Source organism: Oryzias melastigma, linkage group LG7 (assembly GCF_002922805.2).
Source record: "Oryzias melastigma strain HK-1 linkage group LG7, ASM292280v2, whole genome shotgun sequence".
NCBI lineage: Eukaryota > Metazoa > Chordata > Actinopteri > Beloniformes > Adrianichthyidae > Oryzias > Oryzias melastigma.
The window spans coordinates 25,063,425-25,076,497 of NC_050518.1; the positions used below are offsets into that span (position 1 = coordinate 25,063,425).

Sequence of the window (13,073 nt, forward strand, 5' to 3'; positions counted from 1 at the left end):
CAGTTTTAAAGTTTTAAAAATGTAGTTTTAGTGTTCAATAAATGTTCATCCTGTTCGGCCCGCGACCTGAGATGTGTTTTGGATTTTGCCCTCTTGTGTGATCGACTCCTGGTCTACAGAGACACCAGAAGTCTTTCTATGCTCTGATTTTTTATGTGTCACTCAACACTTAAACCCATCATCAGGACCTGAAAAGATGACAAGGATGAAGGTAGCAGATGGATGGAGCATCTACCAGATCTATAGAGCTGCTCTCTGATTGGCTGAAACGTCCCAGTTGTCCTGAGTCCAGGGTGTGGAAACCGAAGCAAGAGAGAAGATGCTCCAGGCAGGTGTGACTGCAGCACTTTATTCTTTTATTCTTTATTTGTCCTCCATTGTCGTAAACCCCTGTCATCAATTCCTACCGGGCGCTCTCCTTCCTCCCTCATCACAGTGAGCAGATAATTAAAGGCTGCTTTACCTCAGGCGAACACACCGACACCCCCACATTATCTCTGTACTGCTGACTCCCAGTCTTCAAAGAGACGAAACACATTTATGGTCGACTCCACCCAACCGGATTTCTTCCTTTGTTCATTTTTGTTTTTCCTTTGCTGTCATCATTAGCGTTTATGACTGTCCTACTTGTACTGGAGACGACGTTCCAACCCTGGAACCAGGTTCTCTGTCGGTCTGAGTCAGGAACAGACAACGACTGCAGACAAAAACATGCAGAAAAAAAAGAAACCCTATACGTGCAGACTAAAGATACTCCTGAGAACTAAAGAAACACCTGCAAACATCTACAGATTGAAGAAAATAACGCCAGCGTTCGGGCTGACCATCTCTGGTCCTCAAGAGCCACAACCCGTCCTCATTCCTATTGACATTTTCAGATCGAAGAAACCTGCTGACTAAAGGAACATCTGCAGACATGAGAAACACCAAAGAGGTGAGAAATCTGCAAAAATAAACACTTGAACATGAAAACTACACCTGAATAGTAAAAACAACTATAGACTTCAGAATCTCCTGCAAAGTCAACATCTAAAAACAACATCTGCAGACCAAAGAAACACTACAAAACAAAACACCTAAAGTCTAATGCACACAGACTATGACACCCTTAGAATGAGAAAACACCTGAAGAGTATAAAACATGTAGACTAATGAAACACCTGCAGACCTAAGAACCACCAGAAATCAAAAGAACGCAGCACAGACCAAAGAGACACATTGAAGAAACACCTGCAAACAAAAGTAGTACATGAAGAGAATAAAAGTCACCTTCAGGCGTAATAAACACCTGCAGACATAAAAGCACCTGCAGACTAAAGGAACACTTGCAGACATAAAAACTCCTGTGGATTAAATAAATACCTGCAGAAAGTAAATACCAGCAGTCATAAAAACACCATCTATAGACAAAAGAAACACTTTCAGACTATAGAAACACCTGCAGACAACAAAACTATCTGCAGACATGAAAATCAATAGCAGACACACAAAAAACACCTGCAGGAAAAAAACATATGCAGTTTAAAAAACACTTCTACACATACAGAAAACACCTTCAAATAAATACAAAAAAACCCTGCAGACTAAAGTAACACCAGTAGATATATCCAAAAACACCTGCAGATATAGAAAAAACACCTGCAGATATAGAAAAAAAAACACCTGCAGACTAAAGTAACACCAGTAGATATATACAAAAACACCTGCCGATATAAAAAAAACACCTGCAGATATAGAAAAAACTACCTATAGATGTAAAAAAAACACCTGCAGGTATAAAATAATGCCTTAGGCCAAAAAGAACACCTGCAGACTAAAGGAACACCTGAAGATGTATAAAAAAAACACCTGGAGATGTAGAAAAAAACACCTGGAGATGTAGAAAAAAAACACCAGCAGATATTGAAAAAGAACAACTGCAGCCTAAAGGAGCACATGCAAACATAAAAAAACACCTGCATATGTAAAAAATTAACATAAAAACATAAAAATAGCACCTAAAGACAAATAAAAAGCACTTAAAAAATATTAAAAACAGGAGATGACTAAATAAACACCTTCAAAAATAAAAAAAACACCTGCAGACTAAATAAATAAATCCAAAGTAAGGATACAGTACAGTAAGATTTATTGAGATCTTTTGTGTTTTGTTGTATATTAATATTTCGTTTTGACTACTGTTGTTCTCTGTACATTTTGTGATATTTTAGTGGTTCATGAAAGCAGGAAAAAGAAGAACATGGTTAAGCTGACACACTACAGTACATAGTTTTACACAGCAGAGGATCAATACTTCTCACTTCACTCCAGACTACCAGTTAGTCATTCAGAACACATCACACTGGGCCTTTCTCAATGTTCTCTTTCTATGTCTTCCTGCTGCAGAATCCGGCTGGATCTGCATGTATCTGGCTTTCTTTTTCAAACACACACAAACACACTCACATGTGGTGTGTTCACACCTTTGCTATATCTGGATTGTTGGGATGTTTGACAACTGTAACTCAGATACACATCATATATTTATAGATGTGCCTTAGTTTGTGTGTCATTGTGTGTCTGTGTTTGTACATTTTCTGTTGTTGTCACAAACGAAACAAAAGATTTCTCTAAAACAGACAAAAGGAAAAATTCAATCAGAGAATCTCATTACCATCATCACATTCAGGCAGGAGTTCAATCTATTGTCATGGTAACACACCTCTTTTGGATTTAATTAGTTAAATAATGGACACTACCATCCTCTGTAATTAAAGAAGTTACCATGGACACGGCAGGAAGTGAGAGGAACTGTATCCTGTCCTGTTAAGAGTCCCCCAAACATCTGGATGTCAAGAAGGTTTCGATGCTTCGTCTCTTCACAGAGCTTTGGAGTAACGTCCTCTCTGTATTCCTGCTCCAATGTGTTGGTTAGTATTTATCATCCAAACCAGAACGTCAAGCTTTTCAAGATTATGTGAATAAATCATTAAAATCAGGACTTTATGTCCTTTATCTCCTGCTGAGCTGCAGTTTTTCTTTGGGAAAAAACAAAAAAAAACGGGACCCTGCTGCAATGTATTACCTATTGTTTAATGAAACCTATAACCATAAAAATTCCAGGATAAACTCTGCTTTTAAATTGTAAAAATGCTTTACTGTGTTTACCAAACTGGTTTTATATGTACATCTAGAGCTATAATGACGTGTCCGAGGCAAGTTGTTAATCCAATCAAATCAATTTATAGCTTAAAATATAATTTCATAAATGAAATCGATTATAATCACTCCTGGAAAATACCATTTAGATTGAGACAAAGTAGGTTTATTTTAATATTGTTTCCTCACATCAGTACAAAGCCAGATTTCTAGATTTCTGCTTTCTATCTTTTTTGTATTTATTTATTTATTTATGTATTTATTCTTTCATGGTGTGGCAATATGTCGATGTGTGTTTGTGTTGGGGTGGGGCTTGTGGGCATTATCTTTTGTTTTTAAAATGTTATTAATGTTAAAATGTTATTTTTATGTAAAGCACTTTGAGTGAAATTCATTTTTTAAAAAAGTGCCATACAAATAAAGTTTGATTTGATTTGATTTATTTTACTACATCGTAAAAACAATCTAGTGCATCACAGCGGGCAACATTATAGACCACACGTGTCAAAGTCAAGGCCCGGGGGCCGGATAGAATTACCCCGAGGGCCGGATCCGGCCCTCCGGGTAATTCTATCCGGCCCTCCAGATCATTTTATTTTGTTATTAATGACCCGATGTCATCGGTCTGATAACATCGGGTCTGACTTGTATAATTTTGACATAATATATTTTTATGGAGAGTAAAATATTGAAATTTTAAGTGTTTAAGTTGATTTATTCTGGAATAATACTCCTGACTTTTTGTTATTCATATTTATGTTAAAAAGTTACAGTTTTAAAGTTTTACAAATTGGTATTCTGCTAGCTTTATGGACTATTTTGGAGTTTAGCTAATATTTCAGCTACATGCTAGCTGCTTTGGCTAATTTAGGCTTTTTTGTTTGTTTTTTTAGACTGTTTTGGAGTTTAGCAATTTTTTTAGCTACATGTTAGCTGTTTTGGCTAAACTAAGTTTTTTGGGGTTTTTTAAGGCTAATTTGGCATATTTTAGCTCATATTTTAGTCATCAGCTTCAGCGTTTTTAGCTATCAATTTCAACATCTTCAACAGCTAAATTAAGCTGACAGCTTTCACACTAGCATTATCACAGGTAATGTTACATAAATGTAGTTCGTAATTATGCTAAATGGTTATGGTTTTAAAAATTAAAACATAAAATTTAAAATTGTAAATTTTAAAATTTAGAGCGTTCAATTAATGTTTATCCTGTTCGTCCCGCAGCCTAAAGTGTATTTTGGATTTTGGCCCCTTGATCGATTGACTTTGACACTCCTGCTGTATATCAATCCAATAAGCTACAATTAATGTCAATAAAACAAAATGATCTGGAGGGCCGGATAGAATTACCCGGAGGGCCGGATCCGGCCCCCGCGCCTCGACTTTGACACATGTGATCTACAGTATGCACATTATTGGTTTGGTCTCCAGATGTATTTTTTTTGTGATAGCCATGACAAACTTTAAAGTACTAAAGTTTGCTGTAAGACATTTCTGTCATAATCTCTGCCCTTAACGTCCTAAAACTTCTAATGTTGAGCCCTAAAAGTTATCCTTGGAATTCCCTCAGTCAGATCAGGATTCTTTGGATCCTCTCCGCCTCTGCTGCAGATCCCAGAGATGGGAGCGCCCGAGCACACACTCTTCCCAAACCTCTGCCTCTCACCGGAGTCGGGAACAAAAGACTTGAGTTGATACGATGCTTAAGACGTTTAATCTGCCGGTTCCAGGTGCCATCACGGGAAAAGTCCTGTCCTCGTTTAAGTGGATGAACCGACAGTTTGCTTATTTACCCTCAGAGGGAATATTAAGAGAGAAATGACTTAATGGGATCAATAAAAACTGTCTAAACATGACAGCATTGCTGCTCTGAGAAGCTTTGCCAGCAGATGCAACTGGGAACATGTGACCTACATTTCTCTTTTTATGGAAACTACCTTTTCCAGTGGGCTTATTCCCAAATTAGACTAAACACTTTTAAAATTGGCAGTTGGGTATTTCAACTCTATTGACCTCAGAAATGAGTAACATCTGTTCCTTTTTAGACAAAAATACTCACAGACTTGGCAAAGGCGGCCATCTTTAATGAAGCAATAATGGGAAAAAACTCCCAAAACTGTTTGGAGTGTTTAAGCAATAACAGCTCCTCTATCACTTTATACCAGACCTACGAGACCAACAGAACACTTAACCCGTCTTCATGACAGCATGAGGCGGGTTCCAGACGTACCAAAAGTGGGAACCAGCAAATGGCGACTTGAACCACCTGGCTCATGAAAGTGGAGAGTTCTTCTCTAGCCTATCGTAAAAAAATCCCTTTGAGAAATACTGTATTTTAATGAATAATAGCAAAAGCAAAAACTGTGACCTAAAAACATTCCAGTCTCTTTTTCAATACCAGCCTCCTCAGAGCCACGGGGTTGCTGGAGCCTATCCCAGCTACTCACAACAGTTCTCCAGCCCATCACAGAGACACACAACCGCACCTAAGGGACAATTTAGAGCCATTAATGAACCTATGAATCATGTTTTCGACTGTGGGAGGACGCCGGCGTGCCAGGAGAAAACCCACACGTGCACGTACGGGAATATGCAAACTAGGGCGGGGTCTCCAAAATTATTTCAGATTTTTTCTTATTCTTTCGATCACCTCAATTCAATTTTAATTTTAAGTTTACACATTTGTTTAGAAATACACTAATAATGAGATTGTTAATATCATACAGTGTTACATGGATTCTCTAAAGGAGAAGCTCCAACGATTGTTCTGCCTCTCCTGGAGGGCGTTTCAGTTTGGCCACTAGGTGGTGATCACGCTATAGGAGTACACATTTTTCATGAAGAAAAAGCAAAAAGTGAGTAAAAAATTTTAGATCACAAACGGTTACTTTAAAACAATATTTTTGGAAATATTTGTAAAGTTCATGCCTGTGAGTTTATAAAGATCTTCATTTAGTCAACAATGTTTGTTTACGTCGACCGAGCGTTAGCATTAGCCATCCTGTGGAAAACTCCATTAAAGAAAGACATTAGGGCTGCCACAACCGATTATTTTAAAATCGACTAATCACTGATTATTTTTTCAGATTAGTCGGCTAATTTGGGGAATGCGCTTTGAGACAAGGGTACCAACCACTACACCATTGAGCCACCATTGAGCAGTCTTAGCACTTCAGTAATAAATATAATATAAATCCACTAGTACAAACAAATAATAAGAAGAAGAGACAACAACTGAATCACTCTGGAGACGTGACCGAGTCCATTTTCTGTCCACATTTTTAGCTGATCAGATTCCAGCATTGATGCTAATCACAGTAAGGCTGCTTAGATGTTTTTGTCTGATCGTTGGCTCGCTGCTGTCATTTAATCACACTGGTATGAGCTGCACCCCCACCCCAGTACTTGGTACTGTCCACATAGCAGTTATAACACGTGGAGGGAGCGGTGGCGCTGGTCCAAAGGGACAATACTGCTACAAGAGCTGCATTCACCAAGTTCACCCAGCAGGATGCAGAGACCATCCAAACCAGTCTACATCAATGCAACCACCATTCCACCAAATCCACCCCACCAATAACGGGGGGCTGAACAAGCCTCCAAAATGTAATTTTAATTAGACACAACTAAACAAAAATGTTTATTAAAGTAAAGTACTAATAATTTATGAAAATCAGATAAACCTGCAGATGTGTGGGGGGACCAACAGCATGAGGACCAAGCATTTCAAAGATAGAAATTCTGGAGAAGTCAAAGGTTCAGGCTCCGCCTCAACCAGGATTCGCTCCACATTAAAGGGAAAACGGACAGACATGGGCCCAGCTGAGGGGGCGCAGGGACAGTACAAAGCACCAACAGTGAAAATGAGAACAGTGGAGCAGGAAACAGGCAGGGGGGCTGGGAAAGAGTGTGAGAGGGGCCTCTGAGGTCACTGGATCCTCTGGTAGAAGCTAATCTACCAACACTCCCGCTAGCTGCTGAGTGAAACATGTCTATTAGTGCTGCCACAAACGATTATTATTAATAATCATTGATTATTTGTTCTGATTAGTTGACTAATCACACATCTTAACCATCATTAGCTTCAAACTAACTAAAAACTAGATGTATACCTGCGATAATGCTGGTGTGAATGCTGTCAGCTGAATTTGGCAGCTGAAGATGCTGAAATTGATAGCTAAAACCGCTGAAGCTTATAGCCAGTAGAAATATTAGCTATACTCCAAATCAGCCTAAAGAAACTGAAAAAATCCCAAATTAGCCAAAACAGCTAGTATGCAGCTGAAATATTAGCTAAACTCCAAAATAGTCTAACATAATAAATGTCCTTAATAAATGTCAAAATAGTCCAAAAAGCTAGCAGAATGCCATAATAACTTTCAACTTCACTACACTCTGACTCCATATAATATAAAGTAATGACTAATTGACTATGAAATTAGTCGTCGACTATTTTAACAGCCGATTAGTCGTCGATTAGTCGACTGATCGGGGCCCTCATGTCTATTAGAATCACTGAGGTTGGAGCAAAAACCCGTCAGATCCTTGAAGACAGGAGTTGTGGATCATCAGAACTCTGATGTCATCTCGGCGATGGGGGGGTTAATGATGATCTGAGCTTCTGTCCTGCATCTGTGCCTGTAATCTGGATTAAGCCAGTTCTTCTGGAGTGTGGACGCACCAACAGTTTGAGGGGAGGATTGGATCGGAATGAGAGGAGAAATGCTCCTCCTCATAATCCCGAACAGAAGAAGGGAATAATGGACAAACAACAGCAGATTAGCAGCACAGACTTAGATCTGCTGCAGGGAAAAATGAATGCAAGTCCTAAAAATACCTGACGGATTGTTGCAGTTTGAGCTTCCTCCTCATCAGCAAGATACCTGGGACTGCAGCAACTCCAAGATTTACAGAGCCCCGCCCCCTCACCTGAACCCAGGTCGTCTGTGTTGATGACAGCCGTTCATATGATTGAGACTATTATCCTGATATGTAAGGGATGTTATGGGACCTTTGTGCTTCAGTTTTGTCACATTAAAGGTCTTTTGCTAAAGCTTTTAAGTTCTCACCACGACCCCACCGACACTGTGTGGGGGGGCTCAGAAAGGTCAGCGGGGCCAGCAGGGGGCAGCGACACAGAGAAACAATGAAAGCCTGAACTTATTGTGCTGAATGCTTCCCAAATCTAATGCTGTTGTAAACTATGATGACCAAAAACCAACATTAGAATGGATGTTGATACAAATACATGAGGTTTTAGCGGGAATTTAAATACATTCAAAATACTTCATAAAAATGTTTTCAAGTTTTTAAACAGTTGAAGGTCTCACATCTAAAAGCATTTCATGACATAATGCACAGCACACCCAAATCAGAAAATATTATCTCCATTCATTCATTGTCTACAGCTGCTAAGTCCAGTTCGGTATCGAGGTTCCTGGGACCGACCCACCTACTGTTGGGTGAAGGCACGATACACCCTGGACCATTCTCCGGTCCATGTCAGGGCCACACAAGAACAGACAACAACACGATCACATCTATAGACAGTTCAGACCAAGGGTCTGCAAGATGCCAACAGTAAAAGAACCATTTGGGCTCGTTTTCTACAGATCAAAACCTAGAAAGAGCCGCATAGTCTTATTTTAGCCTTTAAGGAATTTGGATTTGCATTCATAACCTTCTTTTTTTAGTAATAAATGTGAATTATGCCTATTTTTTGGCACAAACAAAAGCAAAAATATAAAAAGAAACTAACATCTCTCAAAATGTGATTTTTTTGTGTTTTTACCTTTTATGTTAGTAGATGCCAAAAAAGACAAAAACAGCTTAACTACTAGATAAACTTCCAAATTGCCTAAAATTCCTCATGAAACTAAATTAGTCAAAAATGTTAAAGTGTTGCTAAAAAATAAGCTAAATTCTAAATTAGCCTAAAATTTCCAGTGGATAACAAATTAACTAAAATGTTAGCAAGTTGCTAAAATATTAGCTAAACTTCAAATTAGTATAAAAAACTCGGTAGATACCAAATTAGCCAAAAAAAAAGCTAGCTCGTTGCTAAATTACTAGCTGAACTCCAAAATAGACTAAATTTCCTCAGTAAACAAAATTAGTCAAAAATGTTAGCTAAAATAGAAGCTAAACTTTAAATTAGCCTAAAACTCCAAGTTGATAACAAATTTGTCAAGAACGTTAGCATAATGCTAAAATATTAGCTAAACTCCAAATTAGCATAAAATACTCAGTAGAGGATAATTAGCCAAAAATAGCTAGCACGTTTGGTCTTAACTCATTGATTGTATTGTAGTATAATGGATTATAGTGAAATATATCTTTAGTCATTCTTCCCTCATCTTATTAATAAATAATTAATGGAGTGGTGACAAAACAAAAGACATCCGACCACAAATGTGCGTCATATCTGACGGTGTGAGTTAGACATGTCTCCAAAGCTTGAAGAAAATTCGGGCGGTGTCCTACACACGGTTCTAGACCAGAACGAAAATGTGCATAACAAATAATGTTTCCCTAAAAGTATCAATGTTTACTGTTACTAGTGTGCAGCGTGCCACTCTCTACAGTGGTTAGATTTGCTCATCTCTGCTTTGTTTTAACGCAGAGGTACGACTGTACCTGACAGTTTTTGCTCAGCCGCAGTTTGAAGCTCTTTCTGCAGCGCGGCTCTGAGCCAAATCTCCACAAACTGAATACTGATCACTGAACACATAAAATATTCATAACTATGATACTTTGATTCTGCAACTCCACATTTCACATACACATATAAGAGCTGGCTGAATAAGCGCTGAGCTGTAGATAGCAGATTCTATCACTGTGCATGTGTGAGTCTATGATGTCCGTTTGTTTGTGTGTGTTCATGTGCAGGTGCATGACCACTGGAAGATCAAATAAATCTCATCTTCTACAGGGGAGTTTCTCAGGGACCATTAGTTCACACTCTAAGCCAAGGGTTATTACCCTTCACCCACCCCGATCCCAGCTGAGGCCCCCCCCCACTATATGCACAGGAGGGCCTGTCAGTCTGAACTCTGACCTGAAGCATCCCCCACCCACTAACTACCACCTACGCCCCAGAACCTCACCTTAAACATGTCCCAGACCTACCAGACCTCCATCATATCTCAAAGAGGTCCTGATGCTGTTGTCATGGAAACCACATATCAGAGAAGTATGGGAAGAGATGCACAGAAGAACTAAACTGACCATCAATTCAATAACAGCCACGGTATGTGTAACATTCCTGGAAAACATCAGTAAAACATTTGATAAAACACCTGCAGAGCACCTGCTTAAAATGATGGTAAAACAAGCGCCAAAGCTGAAAAACACCTTCAGAACACCTGTAAAACCTCAGCCGAACTGTCTGCCGTTGACTGAACATCTGTGAAACACCACTAAACATTTATAAAACACTTGCAAAACATCTCTGACACCAGCAGAACATCAGAGAAACACCTGCAGAACATCAGAGAAACACCTGCAGAACATCTGTAAAATACAGGTAAAACACCTGCAGAACTTCAGAGAAACACCTGCAGAACACCTGCTAAACATCTGTAAAATACAGGTAAAACACCTGCAGAACACCTGCTAAACATCTGTAAAATACAGGTAAAACACCTGCAGAACATATGAGAAACACCTGCAGAACATCTGTAAAATACAGGTAAAACACCTGCAGAACACCTGCTAAACATCTGTAAAATACAGGTAAAACACCTGCAGAACACCAGAGAAACACCTGCAGAACATTAAAAGAAACACCTGCTAAACATCTGTAAAACACCACAAAACACTAATAAAACTCTTGTAAAACACCTGCAGAAGACCTGAGAAACACCTGTAAAATAGTCATAAAACAAATGCAGAACATCTGTAAAAGACCTGGCGAATGTGTGATGGTTGCAGAACATGTTCTTTTACGTTGGCTGCTTCTTTTGTTTGATGTTCACAAGTGACATTTAGCAGTAACACAACATGTGGACACAGACTGTCATTAACACACAGAAACATAGATTTACAAAACCAAACTGACAGAATTTAAGAATAAAACAAACGACTTTACAGAGAGAAACAGTTGGAGCAAAAGTCTTCTGCATCTAATTAAATAACAGCCTAATTAATGAGCGACTGTCAACCAAAGGCTGATGAGCGGCAGACAAACAGGCAGAGAGAGACTTACTGTCGGCCTTTCATTCCAAAATGAAGGAGAGAGAAGGAACAACGCCGTGGAAGCAGCTGAAAACCCATCATTGTTCTGAGGGAGGGGATGAGAGACTACTACGGAGAGCAGGGAGAGAGAGGGATGTTCTAACAGGGAACTCCGCCGGAGGGGGAGGGGCTTATCCACTGGAGGGTGGTGCTTGTGTGATTAATATTTAATGAGTCGCCTGAGGTGTGAAGAGAAAGAGGGAGAGGGAAAGCAAGGTAGTAAATCAATGCAGCCACGCCCTCAAACCCCTGACAGGATACAACGCACAAAGACCGCCAGAGGAACAACACAATGTCGCAACGCAACAAATAACACAAAGCAACTAAACAATATGAGAAACCAAACCAACTGAAAACACATTCATCTTATGATCAACCCTCACACAGATATGAGGGAGATCATCATTTCCTGCAGGACAGAGACAAAACAAGAGCAAGAATAACAACAACTAACATAAGTCCAAAATTGTTTGTCAATATTGATCGACACTGATTAAACCAATCAGCCAAAAATCGTCTCTGTTCCCCGTCAGGCGCTTGATCCTAATCTGACAGACCACAACACTTTGTGTGTTTGAATCCGTGTGCGCTTGAGTGTGTCGGGGCTCAGCTGGGGGTTCGTCCAGTTGTCATCAGGACCTTCATGTAATATTAATTTAATAAACGCACACAGAAGCACAATCACAGACACACATGCATGTGCACACACCGAAGCACAAACACAATGAAAGCAAACACACTCGGATGGTGGACTTCAGCGGTTCCTGTCGACTGATAAGATTTACTATGTTTCACCATCACCATCGATACGAGCACAGAGTGCACAGCAGGCAGTCGAGTGACCAATCACAGAGCACTGTCATTTCAAAATAAAGTACCTCAATACAAACGTGTCAGAGGACGATCAAAACTAAATACTTGAAGTGTTCAGATTGTGTTCTGCTCAAGTTCCATGTGTTGTGTAAATATTTAGCACGTTTTCTGTGTGGATTCAAAAAGTGTTCTGTGAATCATCTGTGTTAAGCATATTTTGTAACTATGGAGCCCTAAAATGACATCAGAGTAAAAAAAACAAAAAAGACGTAAAAAAAAGTTATTTCTAAAAAAAATCTCGTTACTGCCTGGTACTCACCAGAAAGTTACTGCATTTTTTTTTGTTTTTCAGAAAAACTGTAATTGGTGCTCACCAGATAGTAACGAGAAAAAAATTTTTTTAGAAAAAACTTTTATTTTTTACTTCAAGTTTTCTTTTTTTTTACTTTGATGTCCTTTTAGGGTTTCCGTATGTTAGTGGAATATATCAAGCAGTTTCTAAATAAGCATTTTCTGTTCTAAATGTTCTTGCTCCGTTAGAGTTCTGCAGGAGTTCTGTTTACTTCACTGTTTTATAGATGTGTTTATGAAAAGAAACATGAAAATGTGTCTTTACTGTAAAGTCAAACTATATGCTCTCAGCTGTAATATTAATGAGTTTCTCCTCAATGTAGAATAATGAGTCTCTAAAATACTGAAATATTGACATATTTTGCTGTTTCTGTTAGCGACCCGGCAGTGAAAACTCCGTTTGTGGGTGTGGTGATTTTTACATGTGACTGTCAATCACAAAGGTTGCACGTGAAGGCTCTGGGGGGGTGAGTGGGGCTTTTGGGGAGTGGCAGATTAAGCAAGCGTGAAAAACCCGGAGCACAAAAGACAGCAGTCAA

The 13,073-nt window shown here is 39.1% G+C and overlaps 1 protein-coding gene across 3 annotated transcripts in view; it reads right to left on the reverse strand.

The window, feature by feature from the left end:
* plxnb3 (plexin B3) overlaps positions 1-13,073 on the reverse strand; it is a 66,672-nt gene that overhangs the window by 29,328 nt on the left and 24,271 nt on the right. Inside the window, exon 1 of one of the 3 annotated variants that reach the window (XM_024292569.2) lies at positions 11,342-11,434. The exons of the other annotated variants lie outside the window; for them this stretch is intronic. The gene's annotated coding sequence lies outside the window, so the exon portion shown is untranslated. Of the gene's footprint in view, positions 1-11,341; positions 11,435-13,073 lie in introns of those variants that run through there. 3 annotated transcript variants of the gene reach the window in all.